Source organism: Schistocerca piceifrons, chromosome 5 (assembly GCF_021461385.2).
Source record: "Schistocerca piceifrons isolate TAMUIC-IGC-003096 chromosome 5, iqSchPice1.1, whole genome shotgun sequence".
Lineage (NCBI taxonomy): Eukaryota > Metazoa > Arthropoda > Insecta > Orthoptera > Acrididae > Schistocerca > Schistocerca piceifrons.
In genome coordinates, this window is record NC_060142.1 from 505,757,782 (window position 1) to 505,785,616 (window position 27,835).

Consider the following 27,835-nt stretch of genomic DNA (forward strand, 5'->3'; position numbering starts at 1 on the left):
TGCTGTGCAAGCAAGCTAATAAAAGCCCAAAGTCTGCAGAAAATAACAAGGCCTACTCACTGTAATAAAAGGAAGGGAAGAGAAGAAGTAACTAGATAATCAATTATTGGCAGTAATGAATACTGTCTATAGTTATGATGCAGCATTAGAGAAGAACTGACTGTACTGGCTATTGGGATGTGCTGTTGGGATATGTCACATGACAGTTTGGGGATAAATTGCCACATAACTACTTCACTATTTCGTGTCTCAAAGCTAACCATCCATCTTATGTTGTATTTCTTTCCTCTATTTCACTCAGTCATTGCCTAACGCTCTTTCTGGAACTCTCAACAACTTCTGGTTCTTCCTGTTTGTTCAGGTTCCATCTCCTTGATTTCCTACCAAAATAATGAAGATAAAATAATGAAAATTAACGGTGACATAGTAGACACAGTTGCTGTTCAGTATTTAACTTTGTGTTCTGCCCTACGGCAGGTCTTGTCATGGGGGAATCCTCGTCCGAGAGGTCCATTGTATGAGAGTCTAGGGAAGTGATTCCAGTGGTGGTTTTCCGTTGCCTTCCACTGATGATGATGAAATGAGAATGAGGACAACACAACACCCAGTCTCTGTGTGGAGAAAATCTCCGACCCAGACGGGAACAGAACCCTGGCCCCTTGGCGTGACAGTCCACCGCGCTGACCACTTAGCTATCGGGGCGGACTGTCCAAGAGAGCAAAAAAAAACATATCTCTGAGAGTTTTTGATGAAATAAGTAATGTTTTCATAATCAAACATCCAGTTGTGAAAGCTTCAAAAGTTATCGTAATGTGCATTACCAGTTTTCAGTTATGGATGGTAGACATTTAATGCGAAATCCATTCAAAACTGAGGGCTTCTCAGAGTACAATGGAGAGATGATTGTTAGTAGGAGGGAGAGGAAAACAAATCGTTCAGGGAACAGACTGGAATGGAAGATGTAATTATGTACATAATGAAGATCTGCAAGACATTTAGCCAGGCGAACGGTCTATAGATGGACAAACGAAGTTCTTTGTCAGATTTATCGACATCAGTAAGACCGAAACGACATCTTAATCGAAGGTGGATATAAAATAGAACTAATGTAGATGACATGCAGGAGCAACATAGTTCCGTGCATCTGTAGACAATAAAGCACGGAAAAGTCTAGAGCAAGCCAGAGCTGTACCAAGATGATGCTGCACTAACTGGAACAACAGTCAACAACCCCCCCCCCCCCCCCCTCACCCTGAAACTACTACTTTTCTACAAATATTTTTAAAGAGAGTTAATAGTTTTTATAATTTTGAAAAAGTGTTTAATAAAAATGAAAAATAGCAAAACCGACTGTCGATTGATATTTGATACAAGAACGTGGTTAGCAAACTGCTTTAGCATATGTCAGAATTTCATTTGCGCTGGAGTGACAACAAAGTACCTAATGCAAACACATGAACTACAGCTAATTGTCTCACGACAAAGGGAAAGGCTTCTTCTTGTAGGCAGAAGAAAGGAACACGATGATTGTGAGAACTTGGTCTTTTGTTTCTCGTAATTTTATTGCCCCTCCTCTGTGTCTGAGCCCTTGGAGGGGACACATCTCGCCATCATCTGGGTACGACGGCTCTGGAGAAGGCTTTTCACCAGCAGTGGGTGCCAAATGGCTGATGACCTTTCCTTCAAACCTAGGATCACTTACCGTAGGATTATTCTTTCATCATTATTACTCGTAAAAATTTTCTATCCATTTTATCAGGTCTTACACTTAGACAAAAAATACAGTGAATCTGTCTGTCAATAAACGAAATTCATATCTTTTTTTCAGTTATTTGTGCCAGAATGGAAACATCGCCTACGATGGATGGTGATTATGACATATGACCGCTTGAAAACACAGTATGTTGCTTGTGTATCATTTGAACTGTTTCCATTTACCATCGCTAGAGTACGTGCCATTAATTTTATTGCAGGAGAATTATTGTTTCTAGATGCAGCAGTCCAACAACATATATTTTGTTTGTTTACGCCCACGCTCTCTTGAAGCTACTAGACAACGACATATGTACTGTACACTTTGCAGTGGCCTGCGAACGCAATTGGTACTGCTTCGACCCGCGTGAAATGGTCGCCTATTCGGTGGTAATGGGAACATCAATTTGCACTGTTTACTCTGGGCCGTGAGGACAATTGGGAGCTAATCGACCGATTAGTGGCCCTGAGCCGAGTCTATATACCAAATTAGACGGCTGGGGGAGCAGAAGCTCTCAGCATGCGACATCCGCTTAGAAAGTAATAGCCAATTTTACCTGATTATTGATCACTAGGATTATCACTTAATGAATTTTTGAAAATCTTGGATTATGTATTGTTTCTAGCTGAAATATCTTGTCTCGCTTGGAAGTAGTGGAGTAATATCAATGGTTACCAAATTTTCTTCCTGTGACTTTGTGCATATTTGTATTAAATAACTCCTGGCTGCCGTAGGCGACAGTAAGGTTGTGTGTGGGTGGGTGGGGGGTGGGGGGGGGGAGGGAGGTCAAGAGTAGCTCTCTCTCCATTATAGAATCTGGGTACAGCCTTTTCATTACCGAATTCTCTAGAATGTTGGGAATCATTGTCTGCAACTGCTCTAAATTGCACATTTAACATTTAGGCAAAATATCTATATGGTGCGAAAAGTGGCGATTGGCTCTGAATAAGGAAAAGTGTGAGACCATCCACATGAGTCCATAAGGAAATCTGTGAGATTTCGGTTACACAAACATTTAAAGGTTGCCATTTCAACTAAATGGCTAGGAAATACAATTACGAACAAATTAAACTGGAAGGACCCCAGGCGGTTATAATTAAAGTGCAGCTGCTCATGGAGGTCCAGTTTGGGCTATAATTATCGTATGGCAGAGAAGCTTGGTGATATTCTAATGTGTTAATGAGGAATCGATATACTATAGAAAAAGATTAGTTCCAATTTCGGCCACCAGGTGCAAATCTGTCGTTGCAAATACAAGAAAGATATATACAAATGTTCCCAACTGTAATGGGTTGGGAACGGGACATGGTCAGCAAAGGTCAAACAAGTGAGAAAGGCATGATGTTGATTTCATTATTAACTACCGCTTACACAATTTGCTCAGTATGAACACTGGAGACATCGACGAGATGTTGTAAAACGCCGGATTTGCACCTTATGGCGAAAACTGGAACTAATATTTTTCCATCGTAAATTGGTTCCACTTAAAGCATTAGCACACATCTGAAGTTTCGCTGTTATACGATAATCACAGCCCAAAAATGGTTCAAATGGCTCTGAGCACTATGGGACTTAACATCTGTGGTCATCAGTCCCCTAGAACTTAGAACTACTTAAACCTAACTAACCTAAGGACATCATACACATCCATGCCCGAAATCACAGCCCACACTGGGTCTTCGTGAGTAGCTGCATATTAATTGTAATCACTCAGTGTGTGAATGTACCGATTTAATTTGTTCATAACTGTTTTTCTTAGGCATTTAGTTGAATTGGCAGCGTATGTGAGTTATCGTGTAACCGAAATTTAATGGATTTCTTTTGTTTACGCGCACGCGCTCTTGAAGCTACTAGACAACGACATATGTACTGTACACTTTGCAGTCGATGACCTGAAATTATTGTGGGGAAGTCAAACAAAAGATTTAGTTGTATTGTGAGAGCACTTAGAAGATGAAATAGGTCTACTAAAGAGATTTCCACTACACATGTCTGTCCTATGCCAGAGTAGTTCTTTACGGTATGGGCTACCTGAAGAAATGGACGGTGGACATCAAATAAGTTCTAAGAAGGGCAACTCGTTTTTTATTATCGCGAAATTGAGGAGAGAGTGTCACGGATGTGAAAGGGAGTTGATGTGACAATCATTAAAACAAAGGCGTTTTCCCTTGCACCAAGGTCTTTTCACGAAATTTCAATCACCAAACGTCTCTTCTGACTTTTTGTGGCCAGCCTTTACAGCGAGAAATGATCATCGTCATAAAATTAGAGAAATTAGAGCTCGTACAGAAAGATTTAATTGCTGATTTTTCCCACACGCTGTTAGAGATTAGAATGGTACAGAAATAGTCTGAAGATGGTTCGAAGAACCCTCTGCCAGGCATTAAAATGTGAACTGCAGAGTAATCACGTAGATTTAGATGTACAACAATGCCGAGCGAGATACATATTGCAGCTTTAGCTTGACTATACATTTTGGGTTTTCTCAGTTGCCACTCTATTCACGGGAAATTGTGCCGATTTCTTGGTACATCTGCCGATTCAGCGCTGATATGAGTCAAGATGGATACGAACCTTTAGAGAGCTGTACTGAAATAAGGTCTTCGATTTTTTCCTGTCTCTTCCTCGCTCTGCCCTTACCGAGGTGCAGCAAGAACCCGGTCTAAAAGCCTGGAGGACGGATTCCATCGTAGATTCCCAACACATAAATGTGACAACAGTGTACGAGTTAGTGATCTCTCCCCACATCCCGTAAGAACGCCTCCTCCTCTTGATATACAACGGCATTTATTTATGGAAAAAGAAATCGCATCATGACTTGCTGATTGTACATTCAGTTTTACACGAACCGATGCAAGGCACTCTGAAGCACGGCCATGTCTACATCTACACGTAATACTAAACGTATCAATTGAAAAAAATAAAAACCATTTTCAGCCCTAGAAGAGACAACTGAAATGTGACGTGTAGGGTCGAAGGGTTGTGTGAGCTGCCAAGGAAATAACTGTGGCCAGCCGCGCGGGGTAACCGCGCGGTCTCACGTGTTTTGTCACGGTCAGCGCGGCTCCCGCCGTCGGAGGTTCGAGTACTCCCTCGGGCATGGATGTGTGTGTTGTTCTTAGCGTAAGTTAGATTAAGTAGTGTGTAAGCTTAGGGACTGATGACCTCAGCAGTTTGGTCCCATAAGACCTTACCACTACAAAATAGCTGTGGCCGGTAGCAGAGGCGTTGGTTTGTGTACAATAATTTGACAGTGAAGAGACGGGATCACCTTAGTGCAGTCATAGGCTCCTAAAAGTTGATTCTGTCAGGTAATTTGAGGATTGGTTTGGGAGACTTTCTACTATCATCTAGTTGTATACTGGCTCTGCGTTACACTTCACATAAACAACCCAAAAAATATAGCTTTCAAAACACATTTTGTTCAGGTTTACTTATGTCAGTAGACACTAAAAAGTAGAAATCGCGAAAGTAACGCAACAAATCCATTAATGTGAATAAACGTGGAGTTTTATAAGCAAAATGTCATAGATGTCATCGATATCGAATAAACGTATTTTGAATATTATTCCCTTTTTATTCAAATCCGTGGGGTATTCATGAGGCATTTTTATTAATAGCCAGCAGGCTTTTCTCAACATTTTCCTTCCTGTTTCAGACTTTTAATTTTCAGTTTCAACCTAACTTTATGGTAGTATGAATAAATTACTTTTGTAAACATTATTAATTTATTCCATAAGTCACTGGATGCCAGTGGTTAATCATATGAGGACGTAATTTCAGATCGTTAAACCAAAGAGTGCCATCTATATGCACATCAATATCATAAAAAGATGTACTTTGCGTGCGTTGTTGAAATATGCTTATCGTTTGGGTACTAAAGTTATGTACCTTGCAAACACTAATTAGATAAATATCAATCTTTTGAAGCATTATACGTTTTGTATACTTCTTCTCAAATTGAGTTCTTGGGGCACAACATATTTTAAAACTTACCGAATCAGTTATATACAGACTGGTAAGTTCTCAATCACCCTCCATCTACGAAAAATTTCAGGAGACACCCATGTTTCTAGCTCCAGCATCATTTTGCATTTGGTATTTTGATATTGCAGGCGATGCCGTATTCTACGGCAAGAAAATCATTTCTGAAGAAGATACATTTGTTAACGCCGAATACAAATTTGTTAGGAAGTGTTTCTGAAGGTATTTACATGGAATATAGCCTCTTACGGGAGTGAAATACGAACGATAAGAAGTCCAGACAAAAAGAAAATAGGAACTTTTGAAATAAGATGGTAAGGAAGAATGCTGAAGGTTAGGTGGGTAGATCGTTTAATTAATGAGGAAACAGCGAAGCCGCGCTGGATTAGCCGAGCAGTCTGAGGCTCTGCAATCATGGGTTGTACGGCTGGTCCCGGCGGAGGTTCGAGTCCTCCCTCGTGAATGGGTGTGTTTGTTTGTCCTTAGAATAATTTAGGTTAAGTAGTGTGTAAGCTTTGCGACTGATGACCTTAATAGTTAAGTGCCATGAGATTTCACATACATTTGGAACAGTGAACAGAATTGGGGAGAAAAGAAATTCGTAGCGTAACGAAACTGAAAGATGGGATCGAATCGTAGGACACTTTCTGACACATAAAAGAATAATCTGTTTAGTATTGAAGGGAAGCGGTGTAGGGGAAGGTAAAAATAGTAGCGGGAGACCGAGAGATGTATACAGTAAGTAGCTTCAAATGGATGTTGGTTGAGGTTCAAATAGCTCTAAACTCTATGGGGCTTAACATCTGAGGTCACCAGTCTCCTACTCTTAGAACTACTTAAACTTAACTAACCTAAGGATAACACACACATCCATGTCCGAGGCAGGATTCGAACCTGCGACCGTAGCAGCAGCGCGGTTCCGGACTGAAGCGCCTAGAACCTCTCGCCACAGCGGCCGGCGTTGGTTGAAGCAGCTATTCGGAGATGAAGAGGCTTGTACAATAGAATAGCATCAAACCAGTCTTCGGACTGAAGACCACCGCCAACACAACACCAACAGTAAAGACGTCAACGGTTTGATGTTTTATTTTCGTATTCTAGTATTTAAAGTTCTTAAATGTTTATTTGACGCTACAATAGTGAAGCCATAGCCACAGTACATAAAATTTATTTTAAAGAAAAGGGGTTACATTAACGGTTTCAACGCACTACGTCATCATTTTCAAATGTAAAACGTCAGTTGGATGTTATATATTCTGCAACTGATGTTTTACATTTGAAAATGACGACGTAGTTTGTTGAAACCGGTAATGTAACCCATTTTTTAAAGAAAAAATTTATCTACTGTGACTACGGCTTCACTATTGTAGTGCCAAATAAATATTTAAATTATATTTTGGTCACACTCATTACGATAATTATGTTGCAATATTGAATTTAAAGTTCTCTATATTTCGAGTTTTTGTTTATGTACTCACGTTCCACTTTCTTCACCGAAAGAATGTTACGAAAGAACAATCACGGAACTTTTACATCAACGTATGTATGTTACCTGAAAGAATGGAAAACGACTACACGTAATTCTTATTACGCGCCGTAACCTCTCTTGTTCTCAGTACACCTACGTAAGACACACGAAGAAAGAGGAAAACTCGATACACAGTTTGCAGCGAATGCAGAATTACTAAATTCATTCAAGTTTCCGTGAGTGCAGAGTAGATTTTGTTTGAATTATTCACATTTAAGTCCCCCCAATATTGTCATTATACTTCCGTGTGGTCGATAAAGATCTGTTAGGATGCTAGCAATACGTCTATGACATCTTTCCACCTCTGCCGTAAGGCTAACTTCCAGATGGAGCAGCACTAGACACGTACACTGACCTCCTTGAAGGGCCACGGCTTCGTTTCATTTCATATTACTTCGTATTAATCACGGACGTCATAAGGAATTTATTTCTTTAAACCATGAGAGGATCTCAACCTGTGATGGTGACTTTCAGAATGGGTGTTTAGTGAGAATGTCTCAGACGGAGGTTTCATTACGCGATCGATTAATTTGTTAACACAAAAACTTGTGTGACGTACCAGGGGTGTTCAGTAAGTAATGAAACACATTTTTTTCTGAAATAAGGTTGTTTCTATTCAGGAGTCCAATACACCACATTATTCTCCATTCTTCCGGCTACAAGACTCTGTTTTCAACATAATATCCTCTCAATGTGACGTCGTTATGCAACTGGGACGGCCTGTATGCCCGCATCTGTCTACGGTCGACATCGGAGCCAGCATGTTGCTGCATCAATAACGTCCCATCAACCATGTACTGCTTCCGGCGGAGTGCATCCTTCATTGATTGAACAGATGGGTGTCGGATGGTTCGAGATAAGGGCTGTAGGAAGGATGAGGAAGAACAGTCAACTGAAGATTTGTGAGTTTGTCGAGACACTTCGCCCAATGACTCATCGTGCTTTTGTTCACTATCAGGTCCCCGTGGACATTCTGCAAATACCTATTAATATCTGCGGTGCTATGGTTTTCCACAAAAATAATTCAGTAACAGGTCTCCGCTTGGAACCCACCTCCGTCGCAGAGGCCGCTACATATAGCGCCGCCACCTATCGAAACGTCATGAAACTACAAGGGCAGGAGCGGGAGTATTGCACGATGATCCACAACAAATTCCACATTTCTTCAAGAAAAGTTGGCCGGGAAAAAATGTGTTACGTTACTTATTGAACACCCTTCGTACAATCATAATATTACTGGAGTCTCTCTTACTGTGAATAATGTTTAAATTACCTCAGCAACAAGTACTACGAGTATGATTTCAGTGTTAATTTTCACTATTTTCATTTAAATCTGTTCATTATTTTAGTTTTGTTATACATAATATTTTTGTTTATTTTCAAACTTGTTTGTTTAGCTATTGCATTCGTTAAAGTTCATTTGCTATCGGTATGAATAGTATTGCGTCCTCAGAAAAACAAATGTGGTTCACTTAATCGTACTTCTTTTTTTTTCCTTTGTTGAGTTTCGATTCCCCCCGAAGGGGGCGGGCTGGCAGCAGCTTAGTACGCCGCTCTTCATCCTACAGAATTTGTTTTAAAATTATGAAGATAATAAATAATAAAAACAGGTGACTTAAATGGTAAAATGGCGGAAAATCGTGGAACTTAAAACATACTTCTTCTTCGACTTCCCTGTTGAAAGATACGGAAACTGACTCAAGAATGTCTGAGAACAATTTTATTGATATGATATAAGTTACTTCCCTTATCAAATTTTCTTGTATTTTATCAGATCTATACTATTCTCTCATTTGTAACCTGATTCTAATGTTCTCTTGAAAATGGAGGATGCTCTAATAAAGCTAGAACGAAAACGACGACTAATTATTGCTCTTTACCGTTCTGAATGAACTATCTGTTCTGTAGCAACCACATATTTTCCAGTGAGACTGACAGTGATTTGAATACTTAATACGGGGTCTAATACACGGTAAATGAATAAAATGAAACTTCGTGCTTGAACCGATGTCTAGGAGGAAGAATCAGTCTGTTATGCATGGAGGGAATACGAAAGTTGAGGGACAAAGATGGCGTTGGTATACACTGCGCATTACAAAAAATAACTTCATGGCAGCAAATCACGAAACCGTACAATATACAGTAAAGTATTGGGATTTATTTCATGGGCATCCAGCTCCACTGGATACAGAATAACGTTGTGATCCAAAACACTTATCTCTGCACCAACGTTGTACTCTGTTGTCAGATCTGACAGAGACAGCTACCTATCCTGATTAGTAGTACGAACAATCCTCCGACCTCCACCTTCCCTCCCGAGACGTCCTTCAACCACTTTCCATAGACGCTCACAACAATAATACACAAGCAGCTAACCAGCTTTGTTATTTCCGAGACGCTCGTTCTTAGAAGCCGTGTGATAATCATCCGCCCTTTGTTAAAGTCACTTATGTCGGGGGATTTCCGTATTTGCGATCCGTACAGCGCTTACATACTTTCCTTACCAAGTCTCGTATCGCCACCAGTCAGCAATCAATCTCGCGATGGAAAGTAGCATAAAGTTTTGATTCGTGGAATATATGTGAATGATGTAGTGATTTTCTTCATTTGGGGCACTACAGCCGTATATTTGGTGAAGGACATGTTGAAGTTTTTCCCTTGGCTACTTTTTTACAGCTTCCCCATGAACCATGGACCTTGCCGTTGGTGGGGAGGCTTGCGTGCCTCAGCGATACAGATGGCCGTACCGTAGGTGCAACCACAACGGAGGGGTATCTGTTGAGAGGCCAGACAAACGTGTGGTTCCTGAAGAGGGGCAGCAGCCTTTTCAGTAGTTGCAGGGGCAACAGTCTGGATGATTGACTGACCTGGCCTTGCAACATTAACCAAAACGGCCTTGCTGTGCTGGTACTGCGAACGGCTGAAAGCAAGGGGAAACTACAGCCGTAATTTTTCCCGAGGGCATGCAGCTTTACTGTATGGATAAATGATGATGGCGTCCTCTTGTGGAAAATATTCCGGAGGTAAAATAGTCCCCCATTCGTATCTCCGGGCAGGGACTACTCAAGAGGACGTCGTTATCAGGAAAAAGAAAACTGACGTTCTACGGATCGGAGCGTGGAATGTCAGATCCCTTAACCGGGCAGGTAGATTAGAAAATTTAAAAAGGGAAATGGATAGGTTAAAGTTAGATATGGTGGGAATTAGTGAAGTTCGGTGGCAGGAGGAACAAGACTTTTGGTCAGGTGAATACAGGGTTATTAACACAAAATCAAATAGGGGTGATGCAGGAGTAAGTTTAATAATGAATAAAAAAATAGGAGTGCTGGTAAGGTACTACAAACAGCATAGTGAACGCATTATTGTGGCCAAGATAGACACGAAGCCCACGCCTACTACAGTAGTACAAGTTTATATGCCAACTAGCTTTGCAGATGACGAAGAAATTGAAGAAATGTATGATGACATAAAACAAATTATTCAGGTAGTGAAGGGAGACGAAAATTTAATAGTCATGGGTGACTGGAATTCGAGAGTAGGAAAAGGGAGAGAAGGAAACATAGTAGGTGAATATGGATTGGGGCTAAGAAATGAAAGAGGCAGCCACCTGGTAGAGTTTTGTACAGAGCATAACTTAATCATAGCTAACACTTGGTTCAAGAATCATGAAAGAAGGTTGTATACATGGAAGAATCCTGGAGATACTAGAACGTATCAGATAGATTATATAATGGTAAGACAGAGGTTTAGGAACCAGGTTTTAAATTGTAAGACATTTCCAGGGGCAGATGTGGACTCTGACCACAATCTATTGGTTATGAACTGTAGATTAAAACTGAAGAAACTGCAAAAAGGTGGGAATTTAAGGAGATGGGACCTGGATAAACTGAAAGAACCAGAGGTTGTACAGAGTTTCAGGGAGAGCATAAGGGAACAATTGACGGGAATGGGGGAAAGAAATACAGTAGAAGAAGAATGGGTAGTTTTGAGACATGAAGTAGTGAAGGCAGCAGAGGATCAAGTAGGTAAACAGACGAGGGCTAGTAGAAATCCTTGGGTAACAGTAGAAATATTGAACTTAATTGACGAAAGGAGAAAATATAAAAATGCAGTAAATGAAGCAGGCAAAAAGGAATACAGACATCTCAAAAATGAGATCGACAGGAAGTGCAACATGGCTAAGCATGGATGGCTAGAGGACAAATGTAAGGATGTAGAGGCTTATCTCACTAGGGGTAAGATAGATATTGCCTACAGGAAAATTAAAGAGACCTTTGGAGAAAAGAGAACCACTTGTACGACTACCAAGAGCTCAGATGGAAACCCAGTTCTATGCAAAGAAGGGAAAAAAATGGTTCAAATGGCTCTGAGCACTATGGGACTTCCCATCTGTGGTCATCAGTCCCCTAGAACTTAGAACTACTTAAACCTAACTAACCTAAGGACATCACACAGATCCATGCCCGAGGCAGGATTCGAACCTGCGACCGTAGCAGTCACGCGGCTCCGGACTGAGCGCCTAGAACCGCGAGACCACCGCGGCCGGCAAAGAAGGGAAAGCAGAAAGGTGGAAGGAGTATATAGAGGGTGTATACAAGGGCGATGTACTTGAGGACAATATTATGGAAATGGAAGAGGATGTAAATGAAGATGAAATGGGAGATACGATACTGCGTGAAGAGTTTGACAGAGCACTGAAAGACCTGAGTCGTAACAAGGCCCTGGGAGTAGACAACATTCCATTAGAACTACTGACAGCCTTGGGAGAGCCAGTCCTGACAAAACTCTACCATCTGGTGAGCAAGATGAATGAGACAGGCGAAATACCCTCAGACTTCAAGAAGAATATAATAATTCCAATCTCAAAGTAAGCAGGTGTTGACAGATGTGAAAATTACCGAACTATCAGTTTAATAAGTCACGGCTGCAAAATAATAACACGAATTCTTTACAGACGAATGGAAAAACTAGTAGAAGCCGACCTCGGGGAAGATCAGTTTGGATTCCGTAGAAGTATTGCAACACGTGAGGCAATACTGACCATACGACTTATCTTAGAAGAAAGATTAAGGAAAGGCAAACCTACGTTTCTAGCATTTGTAGACTCCGAGAAAGCTTTTGACAATGTTGACTGGAATACTCTCTTCCAAATTCTGAAGGTGGCAGGGGTAAAATATAGGGAGCGAAAAGCTATTTACAATTTGCACAGAAAGCAAATGGCAGTTATAAGAGTCGAGGGGCATGAAAGGGAAACAGTGGTTGGGAAGGGAGTGAGTAAAATAAGAAATCACAAGTACTTAGCCGAGCTAAACTATTAAGAAAAGTAATTGAGCAGTTGGTGTATGGAAATTCCAAGTGATATTGATAACCGTCAAGACAGCTCAAATAATTCTTGCGGGTAGGAGGATATAAGATGAAGATCAACAAAAGCAAAACGAGGATAATGGAATGTAGTCGAATTAAGTCGGGTGATGCTGAGGGAATTAGATTAGGAAATTAGACACTTAAAGTAGTAAAGGAGTTTTGCTATTTGGGGAGCAAAATAACTGATGATGGTCGAAGTAGAGAAGATATAAAATGTAGACTGGCAATGGCAAGTCAAGCGTTTCTGAAGAAGAGAAATTTGTTAACATCGAGTATAAATTTAAGTGTCAGGAAGTCGTTTCTGAAAGTATTTGTATGGAGTGTAGCCATGTATGGAAGTGAAACACGGACGATAAGCAGTTCGGACAAGAAGAGAATAGAAGCTTTCGAAATGTGGTGCTACAGAAGAATGCTGAAGATTAGATGGGCAGATCACATAACTAATGATAAAGTATTGAATAGAATTGGGGAGGAGTATGTGGCACAACTTGACAAAAAGAAGGGACCGGTTAGTAGGACATGTACTGAGGCATCAAGGGATCACAAATTTAGCATTGGAGGGCAGCGTGGAGGGTAAAAATCGTAGAGGGAGACCAAGAGATGAATACACTAAGCAGATTCAGAAGGATGTGGGTTGTAGTAAGTACTGGGATATGAAGAAGCTTGCACAGGATAGGGTAGCATGGAGAGCCGCATCAAACCAGTCTCAGGACTGAAGACCACAACAACAACTTTTTTACAAGTATTCAACCTGGTGTTAGACAACGAATGCGAGCACATAAAGCGCTCTATAACGCTGCAATAGTTATGAAGATGACTAATACTGCACGCAGTAATCTTTCTTGTTTTAATTTAGAAATGGACACAAACAGTCTCGACCACAAAAACAGTTATTTCGAATGTAACCGGGTTCGGTCTGTATTTGACCATCATACCATGATGATAGGACGTGAATGGAGTGGGTGTTGTACTCGCAACTTCACGAACGTCATCATTTGAAGTTCGTGAAGATACAGTGCTGACGTTCGTAAAGTTACAACACCAGCTCCGTTCACCGCCACCGCCTACCATCACGATATGAGAGTCTCAGGACGGTCAAATACTGACCGAAGTCGGTTACCATCGAAATAAAAGTTTTTTCGGTCGAGACTGTTTGCGTTCATTCTTAAAGTACTTTTAGGCAGATCACTGTTTCTCCATGAGATATGTTCTCAAAAATTGCTGTTTCTGGTTTTAATTATGACGCTTGCACGTTATGTACTCGCTTTCAGACCGGCTACGTCGCCGTTTATTAACAGGATAATAATTGTACAGCACATCGACAACTACTGCGCATTAAAATGGTGTGTAAGGACGAAATTTGCTAACCGTGCAATATAAATTAAATTGAATACTTGTGAAAAACAGTCGAGGTGGTTTGTGGACAAGAAACTGGCACACAAATTATAGACGCGTAAGAGGGTGCACATAAACTGGAGGAAAGCTCCGTTACTGCTCAATACAGTATTGGCCATACATCACTGGAAACAACATCAAACGCAAAATATCTAGGAGGGTCTCTCTGAAGCGACCTATAATGGAACGATAACATAAAACTACTTGTAGACCAAGCAGATACCAGGCTGAGATTCATTGAAAGAATTTCTAGAGAATGTCACTCATCGACGAAAGAAGTGGCTTACAGAATTCCCTTCGACTGATACTTGACTATTGTGCATCTATTCAGAATCCTTAACAGATGGGATTGATGGAGGAAATAGGCAAGACATTAATAGGAACAATACATTTCCTCAAAGATTCGCGGAGGTGCTCACATAGATGCTTTTTCAACTCAAGTGACAGACACTTCAAAAGATGCGTTGTGCAGTTTACTGTTAAAATTCCGAGAGCGTACGTTCCTAGAACAGTCAAGCATCATCTTGCTCTCTTTTGTACACAGGGTGAGTTTGTTAAATGGAGCAGTGCTTAATTACTAAAATTTTTGGTGTTGGAACGCGCCTCTTCAACCATACAACCCCTTCCCCCTCCACGAAACCATTAAAATCACAAGTCCCGATTTCGGAAAACTTGTGATAAAACTGTCAATGAGAAATAATTCCTTACAAAGTATTGCTCTCAAATTCAAATTTTTAAATTTTTAATCATCAGCCTTTAACTTAATTTAATCTCAGAGTAACAAATGCAAGCCACGTCCTCAGTTATTTGCTGGATATATTCCAATCTCTGATTTCCTCTGAAGTTTTTATCCTCTACAGCTTCCTATAGTAGCACGAAAGTTATTGAAGTTATTCTCTGATGTCTTAAAAAATATCCTGTCACCCTGTCCCTTCTTCCTGTCAGTGTATTCCATATACACCTGTGGAGAACTTCCTCATTCCGTACCTTATCATTCCACCTAATTTTCATCATTCTTCTGGAGAACCTCACCTCAAATGCGTCGATTCTCTTCTGTTCAGGTTTTCTCACAGTCCATAGTTCACTACCATACAAATCTCTACTCAAAACGTACATTCTCAAAATTTTTCTTCCTCAAGTTAAGGCATACGTTTGAAACAAAAAGAATTGTCATGGGCAGGAGCGCCCTCTTTCTAGTGGTAGTCTACTTTTTATGTCCTTGTTGCTTCGTCCATCTGCCTAGATAGCAGAATTCTTTAATGTAGTCTACTTCGTGATCTCCAATTCTGATGCTAAGATTCTCACTGTTCTCATTTCTGTATTTCTCATTACCTTTGTCTTTCTTCGATTTACAGAAATTCCATTTTCTGTACTCATTAGACACAATTCCATTCAACAGATCCTGGAACTCTTCTTCGCTTTTTGAGGACAGCATTGTCACCAGAGAACCGTATGACTGATATCCTTTCACCTTGAATTTTAATCCCACCCACAACTTCTCAGTGAAGGTCGTTTTTGTAAAACTTTTATTTATGATGGCAGATTTCGGTAGCGGGAGGTACCATTATCTGATCTCAGTACAGGTTCGTAGTAAGTTAGTTCATATCAAATGATGGTAACTCTGTTTACCGAAACCGGTGATCGTAAATGAAGGTTTTATAAATGCGAAATTAGTTGGCGTCTCTCTCCAAGCTGAATGTTTAGAGATCGAATCTTCTCGCTCAGCATGAACAAGTTAACTTAATCTTATGGACATGTCTTGATTTTTCTTCGGTCTTGCTTTCATTATCAACCGCAAACGCCAGAACTGCCTTTCTGGTGCCTTTCCCTTTACTAAAGCGTAACTGATAGTCACCTAAAGGATTCTCAAGTTGTTTCCGTTCTCCTGTATATTATTCTTGTCAGTTAACATAATTTATTATAATTGAAGCAATGAAACCACAAGATTTAATGTAAACGGCAGGTGCTACTGTCTGTTCCTGTAGCAGTGTCAAATTATAGTTAGGTTGCGATTTAATACATGGATAATTTAGTACACAGGTACTACTTGTCTCAGGGAATTCACAAAAATTCTCTGGAAAGTGTCGGAATCCCGTTCCGTCAGAAATTAAGTACTGAAATTGGGACAAACGTAAGAAAACAGTCACAGAATGAATAAGCAGAGAAAAGGGTCATATGGATATGTGGACGGAAATAAGTTGCAGGGGAGGTACTTCCACTTAAAGGTGGAGATAAATGATGAGAGTGACTCCAGTATCTGCAGTAGAAAGTTTGTCCGCCAGAATGGGGTAAGCCACAGAACCGTGTGGACTGTACTCCTCGATAGCTGGCGCTATCCGTATCGCTTACAAAGCGTGCAATCTTACTACCCACGAACTTCTCTCAGCGGCGATAGTTTTGTCCGTATTTCGTCGCTGAGGCCACCACGGTGCTGGGATTTCACTCATTCAGCATATTCACAGATGAATCAACCTTTATGACGGTTGGTATCGTCAACGTTCACAACAACCACCTGAGAGCTACGGAGGATTCCCATGGTACTGTGCAGGAAACCATAAGCATTGGTTCAGCCTGAGTGAGTGAGCAGGGATTATTCGTCTCGTGGGACCAGTCATCCTTCCACAACGCCTCACAAGGCGAGACATATCTCCACTGCCTGAGGGTGACCGTGCCTCCGCTGCTGGAAGACGTGCTTTAGTGGTACAGTGGGTAATGTGGCTACTACATGGTGGTGCTCCAGCTCACTGCCCCCTTGAGTATGGAGTTAAAACATTAGCAGAGACAAACATTCCCGCTCGCCTGGTGTGTTGTAATATGTGCTTTGAATCGTTGAAGACTACACTGTCAGAGATCTTTTATTTTCACCTTCGGTGGGTTGTACCTCCCTTGGACCACATTTCCACCCATCGGTCAATGTGACCGCTTTCACTTGTAATTCTCTCAGAGATTGTTTCCTGCAATTTGTCCCCATTTAACAAAATCATCCCATATAAGTGAAGGCACCAAAGTCCATGAAGGTAAAATTTGAAAGATTCGAGTTCATACTGAGGTTTACTTCTTATCGTGCATCATTTACAACTGAAACAGGAAAAAGGGGGAAGTGACAGTGGCACACGATGTACCATGACTTTTGGGCTATGGTTGTAGATCTACAAGTACTGATCGAAAGTACAAAAGCTTTTTCTCCGAGTTAACTGTTCCCCTCATCACCATAGATGGGTGTATCTAAATATGCACTGCGACCCACATCTACCTGTACCAATATCACTGTATGAGGGTTGGAGAACAAGGAGGAAGGAGATCAGTACACAGATCCATCAGCGGAAAACTGCCTCTCTTTTGTCTCTCCACAGGCGAACTTCTACCTAATGCAACAGTTAAATTTCCCCGCGTCACATTATGTTGTTGTTTCATAACGGCTAAAAGCATCCCATGTAATTGCAGATGGTCGTAGTCCATCTGTTTAATGACGCAGGCCTGCGGTAATACATACTTCAGAGGGAGCTTGAAGAGATGTCAGTGCTTCACAGGTGAAGCACGGACTCTAAATGAACGAGGACAGAGCGGAAATAAAGAAAAGATTTTCATTTTGTACAGTAATAACAAAATATTTGTTTTCGGTTTGAAGCACGTCACCATTAGCGTTCGTTTCTATTGCGAGCAGTAAAATTTCTGCGTCACTAGATTTTCAGTGCAATTGAATTTCTTCTCATCGTTTCTTCTATTGTAGTTTCTCCCGGTAAATCTCCTCCTCATCATTAGTCCGCTATCATGTTACCAATCTGAGTTAGGACGTGAAAAGGAAGCAGTGGCTGAGAAGTGAGTCAGACATGGTTGTAGTCTATCCTCAATACTATTCAATCTACACACATCAAAAAAAGGTTTAGCATCACCCCGGTTCCCAGAACTCCTGAGATAGACCTTGACTGTGGATATTGTATCACAGATACAGTCCATTTGACTGTTCAGAGATGTCACTAAGCCCGCCCAAAGATGTAAACAACCATACAGGGTGTCCGAAAAGACTTTCCCTGATCACATAAATTGATAACTCAGGCTAGAAGTAAGATACAAATATGAAACTTGTGTCGAATTGTTTACAACTATCAAAGTCTTTTTTTCTGTTTTGGGTTCGCAGGACGTAAGTAGTGGATGAGGTGCAGTGCCCTAGAAGCCATGTTAACCAATCAGGAGAAGGCACAGTGCGTCCTGTGGTACCATGAGACACGATCACCAACCACAGTGCAGAGACACTTCCAGACAACATTTGGAAGGAATCCACCTGATGTCAAAAATGGTTCAAATGGCTCGGAGCACTATGGGACTTAACATCTGTGGTCATCAGTCCCCTAGAACTTAGAACTACTTAAACCTAACTAACCTAAGGACATCACACACATCCATGCCCGAGGCAGGATTCGAACCTGCGACCGCAGCAGTCACGCGGTTCCAGACTGAAGCGCCTAGAACCGCACGGCCACAACGGCTGGCCACCTGATGTCAAGAGCAGCCTCGTATGAGAAGTTCAAGAACACAGGATCGGTTGCTGACCTTCCGAGGTCTGGTCGACCAAGAACCTTAACAGACAAGGTGGAAGCTGTAAGGCAGTCTTTTCTGCGAAGTCCGAAGAAATCGGTGCGCAGGGCTTCACGTGAATTACAGATGCCAAAAAGCTCTCTCCATGACATTTTACACAAACCTTTATTGTTTCGTGCATACAAAGTGCAAATCGTTCAGGCCTTGTTGCCCACTGACAGTACACGTCGATATGACTTTGCGGTCGAAATGCTATCACGTATTGACGACGATGATGGTTATCTCAGACGGATTGCCATTTCCGACGAAGCGACCTTTTTTGTCAGTGGAGTAGTGAATCGCCATAATGTGCGCATTTGGGGTTCACAACCCCCTGGCGAGGTCATGGAGTGCACCAGAGGCAGTCCAAAGGTGAATGTTTGGTGCGCGCTATTGCACTATCGGATTATCGGGCCATTCTTCTTCGCTGAGGCTACCATCACATCTGTAGTGTATCTGGACATGTTGCAACTGTATGCTGTTCCTCAGCTGCTTCAGTATCACCCCGATGTCTTGTTTCAGCAAGACGGCGCACCGCCTCATTGGGGTTTGGACGTCCGTGCCTATCTCGATATGACCTTTCCTGGGCGATGGATTGGTCGTGATGGGCCAACGGTTTGGCCTCCACGCTCTCCTGACATAACCCCATTAGACTTCTTTTTATGGGGTTATGTCAAGGACGAGGTCTACCGAACACGTGTACCAGATCTTGAAACCCTGCAGCAACGGATAACCACAGTCGTTGAATCAATCCTTCCAGTGATGTTGGCTAATGTGTGGACGGCAATTGAATATCGCCTAGATGTGCTACGTGCTACCAAGCCAGTTTCATATTTGTATCTTACTTCTAGCCTGAGTTATCAATTTATGTAATCAGGGAAAGACTTTTCGGACACCCTGTGTATGAGAAGCGCCTATTAGATGGAGGGAGTCCGACAGCCGATCAGTTCTAGTCAGGAGGAGGTACACGGCTCGTGTTGTCTGTAGTTTAACAATGCCTAGACGGTCAGTACTGCTGTTCGATCGCTTCCGCATTGTTACTTTGTGCCTGGAAGGGCTCTCAACAATGGAAGTGTCCAGGGGTCTCGGAGTGAACAAAAGCGACGTTGTTCGAACATGGAGGAGATACAGGGAGACAGTAACTGTCGATAACATGCCTCGTTCAGGCCGCCTAATGGCTACTACTGCAGTGGATGACCGCTACCTACGGATTATGGCTCAGAGGAACCCTGACAGCAACGTCACCATGGTGAATAATGCTTTTCGTGCAGACAAAGGACGTCGTGTTACGACTCAAACTCTGCGCAATAGGCTGCATGATGCGCAGCTTCACTCCCGACGTCCATGGCGAGGTCCATCTTTGCAATCACAACACCATGCAGCGCGTTGTAGATGGGCCCAACAACATGCCGAATGGACTGCTCAGGACTGGCATCTCGTTCTCCTCACCGACGAGTGTCGCATATTCCTTCAACCAGACAATCGTGTTTGGAGGCAACCCAGTCAGGCTGAACGCCTTAGACACGCTGTATAGCGGATGAAGCAAGGCGGAGGTTCCCTGCTTTTTTGAGGTGGCATTATGTGGAGCCTACGTACGCCGCTGGTGGTCATGGGAGGCGCCGTAACGACTGTGCTATATGTGAATGCCATGCTCCGACTGATAGTGCAATCATATCGGCAGCATATTGACGGGGCATTCGTCTTCCTGGACGACAATTTGCGACCCCGTCGTGCACATCTTGAAAATGACTTCCTTCAGGATAACTACATCGCTCGACTAGAGAGGCCAGCATGTCCTCCAGACATGGACCCTATCGAACATGCCTGGAATAGAGTGAAAATGGCTGTTTATGGACGACGTGACCTACCAACCAGTCTGAGCGATCTACGCCGAATCGCCCTTGAGGAGTGGGACAGTGGGATAGTATGCCACGACGAATACAGGCATGCGTCAATGCAAGAGGACGTGCTGCTGGGTATTAGAGGTACCGGTGTGTACAGCAATGTGGACCACCACCTCTGAAGGTCTCGCTGTATGGTGGTACAACATGCAATGTGTGGTTTTCATGAGCAATAAAAAAGGGCTGAAATGATGTTTATGTTGATCTCTATTCCAATTTTCTGTAAATATTCCGGAAGTTTCTGAACCGAGGTGATGCAAAACTTTTTTTGATGTGTGTATACACTGAGCAAGCAGTGAAGGAAACCAAGGAGAAGCTTAGATGGTGAATTAATGTTCAGGAGAAGAAATAAAAACTGAGAGATGTATCGATTACACTGTAATTCTGTTAGATACAGCAAAAGACTTGGAGCAGCATTTGAATGGAGTGGTTTAGTGGTTTGAAAAGGAGATTGTAAAATTAACATCAACAAAAGCAAAATGAGGATACTGGAGTGCAGTAAAATTAAATCACGTGATGTTGAAGGAATTAGACAAAGAAATGAGACACTAACAGTAATAGTTAAATTTTGGAATTTGGGCAGCAAAGTAACTCATGATGACCGACGTAGAGAGAATATAAATAACGGACTGGAAAAAACAAAAAGAAAAAAAAAGTGTTTCGAAATGAAAAATTTGTTAACACCTTCAACAAAAAAAAAAAGGTTCAAATGGTTCTGAGCACTATGGGACTTAACTTCTGAGGTCATCAGTCCCCTAGAACTTAGAACTACTTAAACCTAACTAACCTAAGGACATCACACACATCCATGCCCGAGACAGGATTCGAACCTGCGACCGTAGAGGTCGCGCGGCTCCAGACTGGAGCGCCTAGAACCGCTCGGCCACTCCGGCCGGCACGTTTTACAAATTTGTATTTTACGAAGTCATTTTTAAGTTATTTGTGTAGAGAATAGCCCTTTACGCAAGTGAAACGTGGTGACAAAAAGCTCAAAGGAGAATAGAACAGAAGCTTTTGAAACCTGGTGCTATAGAAGAAAGCGAAAAATTAAGCGGGTCGACCAAGTGCCTAATGAGTAAGCACTGAATCGAGGTCGGAGGAAAACAGATGTATGGCAGAACTTGATTAAAAGTGGCGATCGATAATATGACTCATATGAAGGAATCGTCAATCTGATAACAGAAGGAAGCCTGGGGGTAAAAATCGTGGAGGAAGACCAAGGGATAATACAGTCAAGAGGATCAGATGCACGTGTGTTGCAATAGATACTCAGAGACGAAGAGGCATGCACAGGATAGCATGGAGGGCAGCATCAGATCAGTATTCAGAGAGAAGACCACGACGACAACGTCTTAGTATGGTTAGAGGGAGGCATGCTGGTGCGAGCTCAGGTGGCGTTACATTCCGATAGCTATCCCATGCTGTAAACTACAAGGATAGTGGTGAGGTTGTGGCTACGCTAGTGAGACTTAATGTAATATTTTGTTTTCATCGCTTTCATGGCTACAGATTTAACTTCCATTATTCAAAGAAGCAGGCAAAAAGGAATACAAACGTCCCAAAAATGAGATCGACAGTAAGTGCAAAATGGCTAAGCAGGGATGCCTAGAGGACAAATGTAAGGATGTAGAGGCTTATCTCACTAGGGGTAAGATAGATACTGCCTACAGGAAAATTAAAGAGACCTTTGGAGAAAAGAGAACCACTTGTATGAATATCAAGAGCTCAGAGGAAAAGCAGAAAGATGGAAGGAATATATAGAGGGTCTATAGAAGGGCGATGTACTTGAGGACAATATTATAGAAATGGAAGAGAATGTAGATGAAGAGGAAATGGGGAGATACGATACTGTGTGAAGAGTTTGACAGAGCACTGAAAGACCTGAGCCGAAACAAGGCCCCAGGAGTAGACAACATTCCATTAGAACTACTGACGGCCTTGGGAGAGCTAGTCCTGACAAAACTCTACCATCTGGTAGAGACAGGCGAAGTACCCTCAGACTTCAAGAAGAATATAATAATTCCAATCCCAAAGAAAGCAGGTGTTGACAAATGTGAAAATTACCGAACTATCAGTTTAATAAGTCAGAGCTGCAAAATACTAACACGAATTCTTTACAGACGAATGGAAAAACTGGTAGAAGCCGACATCGGGGAAGATCAGTTTGGATTCCGTAGAAATGTTGGAACACGTGAGGCAATACTGACCTTACGACTTATCTTAGAAGAAAGATTAAGGAAAGGCAAACCTACGTTTCTAGCATTTGTAGACTTAGAGAAAGCTTTTGACAATGTTGACTGGAATACTCTGTTTCAAATTCTAAAGGTGGCAGGGGTAAAATACAGGGAGCGAAAGGCTATTTACAATTTGTACAGAAACCAGATGGCAGTTATAAGAGTCGAGGGGCATGAAAAGGAAGCAGTGGTTGGGAAGGGAGTGAGACAGGGTTGTAGCCTTTCCCCAATGTCATTCAATCTGTATATTGAGCAAGCAGTAAAGGAAACAAAAGAAAAATTTGGAGTAGGTATTAAAATCCATGGAGAAGAAATAAAAACTTTGAGGTTCGCGGATGACATTGTAATTCTGTCAGAGACAGCAAAGGACTTGGAAGAGCAGTTGATCGGAATGGACAGTGTCTTGAAAGGAGGATATAAGATGAACATCAACAAAAGCAAAACAAGGATAATGGAATGTAGTCGAATTAAGTCGGGTGATGCTGAGGGAATTAGATTAGGAAATGAGACACTTAAAGTAGTAAAGGAGTTTTGCTATTTGGGGAGCAAAATAACTGATTATGGTCGAAGTAGAGAAGATATAAAATGTAGACTGGCAATGGCAAGGAAAGCGTTTCTGAAGAAGAGAAATTTATTAACATCGAGTATAGATTTAAGTGTCAGGAAGTCGTTTCTGAAAGTATTTGTATGGAGTGTAGCCATGTATGGAAGTGAAACATGGACGATAAATAGTTTAGACAAGAAGAGAATAGAAGCTTTCGAAATGTGGTGCTACAGAAGAATGCTGAAGATTAGATTGATAGATCACATAACTAATGAAGAGGTATTGAACAGAATTGGGGAGGAGTTTGTGGCACAAATTGGCGAGAAGAAGGGACCGGTTGGTAGGACATGTTCTGAGGCATCAAGGGATCACAAATTTAGCATTGGAGGGGAGCGTGGAGGGTAAAAATCGTAGAGAGAGACCAAGAGATGAATACACTAAGCAGATTCAGAAGGAGGTAGGTTGCAGTAGGTACTGGGAGATGAAGAAACTTGCACAGGATGGGGCAGCATGGACAGCTGCATCAAACCAGTCTCAGGACTGAAGACCACAACAACAACATATTCAAAGAAAACCTAAACCCATGCTTGCGGGACGATATCGTCTTTCAGTTGTCCATCCACGAGATTAGAGTGTGGCAGTTGTTTCCTTCCCACTGTTGTAGTACTGCTCAGAGTCTTCACGGTGTATGACGTTTTCCTGTGTTCTGATTCTTATGTATCGTGGATCTGCACACCATGTAGTCCATCGTAGGACAAAAGTAATTTTGTTGTTTCACTACTTATTGGTTACTTATTAATAATCAGGAATATCATTCAAATATTTTTGATTTATTTTCATCCCACAGTCATTCATGAAGTTTGAATGACTCTTGAACTGTTTACACGAGCTGTCATATTTTTGCAGTAGCTGATTTATTATGTACATTCTGCCTTCAGCGGGATTATCGGTCAAAAAAGAACTGCCACCAGAAGAAATATTTCAAGTTATTTGCATGCCTTTATAACGAGAAAAGTAAGTTAGTGTTGGTCAGACTTTGATATTCCAATGTGACTGTTATTTCATGTTCTTGTGGTTAGGCATTAACCGTGTAAGTGAGGTTGCACATTCTCATTGCATATGACCTGGTTATAAGGGAGGTCTCACTCTTAGGAATAATTGCAGGAATTGTGATCTTTCGTTTATTCCGATATTCGTTTTCAGCTCCTCTATGTCTTTCCCGTTGTGGAATGAAAGCGTTTCTTACTTCTGAATGATTCAGTTAGACAGTGGTCAAACACCATTAATACTTTTCGCGGGTCAAAATCTTACATCAAAGGACAATATCGTCAGGGAATTTTACTGAAGTCAGATAGTCAGTTTATTTTAAGGAAAGAGGAAGCAAGTTTTCAGTGACTGGATGGTACGAATATCTGATATTTTTTGGACTACGCATTGTTTGAGTTACTTGTAGAATGCTCAAATGACGGGCTTTGCATCACCTCCTCTCCTGAGGGTTTTGAAAACTGACTGTGAAAACAATGTATGATAATACCTAGTAGCATGAAACTGGCCAAAAATCTGCACTCAAGCTTACAAATGGTGTAGTTCATAAAGATGAGAAATCAAAGGCTTAATAACGGGTAACGAACAATCTTAGTCATATAAAACGGAAGATTTCTTCTTAATCCATTCTCTGATGCGCGTAACGCAGCATGGAGCCATATTTTCACGGCTTGGATCCAACATGGCGGAAAATTAAACACAGTAACACAGTCACAACTATTTGGCTAATATGAGAAGCTAGTGCGAAAGTGCCATCTCGTCCTAGTACTGAGGCAACATGACTCTCACTACGGGACAAGATGACGGTAGTGATAAACTCTGAATACATTTTAATTCTCGTAATGCATAAGACAGTTTATTAATGATTCATTGTTATCTACCTCTTATTGGATAATATTTATTGAAGGAGTATCGTGTTAAAAATTGATATATCTCTAGACTAGGATTTTTCATCAACAAAAATCAGACGCAAAAATCTGAGCTACCGTCAACTAACCACGTGTAGCATTTAGAACGTTCTATCCTGTCTTCTAGAGAAGGTTTAACGTAGATTTCACTATACGCAGGACGCTGCACAATCTTGTTTACTTCCTTTTCAACCAACATAGATTTTATTGCTGAGATTATTGAAAAACTTGAAGTTTGTGTTCTGTGACTTTGTCGTTTTTTCACGCATGGCATTTCTTAGCCAATGGTTGAAAATGGAAAATATTTCTTCAATGTTTATGCTTAATGAGAAAAGCATTTGTTGATAGGTGCTGATTTTTCATTATGCTCAGCCTGACGTTTACCAGAAGAATAATTAGTTCACCTGTGTTGGCCTTTACTTACTACGGCTAGACTTTCGGTGTAGTACTTAACAAGAACACGATCTGTGGTTTTCGCTGCAGAAAAATGATGCTCATTAAACACAAGGGGATCACAAGTTTCGATCTGACATTCCTAGATCTCATTAACTGTATTATGGACTACAGCTGCTTTGAAATAGTGGTGAATAGATGACGGGGACGTCAACTTACCACATGAGGCTATGTTAAAAGTTTTCTATTTATGGAGTAGTATCAACAATAGGAAGACATGAATATGAAAAACATATCTATCATAGAGAATAACTAAATATCTTACCAGCTATAGCACAAAAATTGATGCTGACTGTCTTGAAAATTATAACTCATCAAGAAGATGTACAGAACAGATACAGAAGTCGGACAAAAATAGGGAAAAGCGAAAAAGACAAGGCATTACTGATGTGTTGGCAGAAGAGCCAACACCGTGTTGCTAGAGGAGGCCGAAATGCACGCGTTAAGCTCACGCAGACTGGTGTGAGGTCTGGAACAGTTAAGGGAATTTATAGTAGCAAATAAAGTACGTAGTTGATGTAATACTTAATTTTAATCCATAATTGGAGAACATCGCTCTTGTTGATACATTAATTATAATCTCAATATAATGGCGCCTTGCTAGGTCGTAGCAAATGACGTAGCTGAAGGCTATGCTAACTATCGTCTCGGCAAATGAGAGCGTATTTGTCAGTGTACCATCGCTAGCAAAGTCGACTGTACAACTGGGGCGAGTGCTACGGAGTCTCTCTAGACTAGACCTGCCGTGTGGTGGCGCTCGGTCTGCAATCACTGACAGTGGCGACACGCGGGTCCGACGTATACTAATGGACCGCGGCCGATTTAAAGGCTACCACCTAGCAAGTGTGGTGTCTGGCGGTGACACCACAATTACTGTGCCTTTGTAAGGAAACAATTGGTATTCTAAACAGCTTCCAATCGTCTTGGAATGGATTAATACAGGTCCTCCATGGTTTTGAAAGGAATCTTACTCTTTTCTTCCTGCAAAATAGTAGCAAGTACAGGTAACGACGAGGAAGGTGAGTAGTGATTACGTACCCTTCTCTCCAAAGTAGAAAGAAAGGACCAATACTACTGAGATTTGGTACTGGGGTAGCCAGGCGAGACGCGTCAGTTCATCTTCGTCGTCACAAAACCAGTTCTGGATGATTTGAGCTGTGTAAATAAGGGTGCTGTCGTTTTGATGCACCACATTGCCACGGTGGAACAAACATTGTACCATGGAATGGACTTGAACAGTTATTACCTCTACATAGTCTTGGCAGTAATGAGACCATGCAGAGTAGCGATCCGTCAGAATCATGGAATGCCTGCTACAGCTGTCCAAATCATCACCGAACCTCCGCTAGGTTTCACTTTTGCGACGTAAACTCGGCCAGAAGTTGGAAACAGGGTGAGAAAAGCGTTATCTGACCAAATGTCTATCTTCCGTTACTCCATACGCCAGCTTTTATGGCTTTGGCACCACGTTTTCCTATTACGGGCATTTGCATCAGTGATTAATGGCTTTGCAACTCCAACGCGTCCTGAAATTCCCTGTTTACGGAGATGCATTCGTGATGTTTGCTGACAGGGTTCATGCGCGCGACACTCAGTTCCGCAGTGACTTTTGTAGCTGTCGTACTCATATTTTTCATCACAATACTCTTCAATGGCTGTCGGTCAGAATCACTCAACGCACAGCCGTCCGTGTTGTGAGCGGATGACGTTTTTCCGCTTTCTCTGTGTGCGGTATAAATATTCGATAAGGCGCCTCTTGAAACATCACTACGGCTACGTTTTAGGGAAGCACTCACCATACGGGAACTACATTACTGACCATTAAAACTGCTACACCACAAGAAATGCTGATGATAAACGGGTATTCATTGCACAAATATATTATACTAGATCTGACATATGATTACATTTTCACGCAATTTGGGTGTATAGATCCTGAGAAATCAAACCCACAACCACCTCTGGCCATAAAACGGCCTTGATACGTCCGGGCATTGAGTCAAACAGAACTTGGATGGCGTGTACAGGTACAGCTGCCCTTGCAGCTTCAACACGATACCACAGTTCATCAAGAGTAGTGACTGGCGTATTGTGACGAGCAAGTTGCTCGGCCACCATTGACCAAACATTTTCAATTGGTGAGAGATCTGGA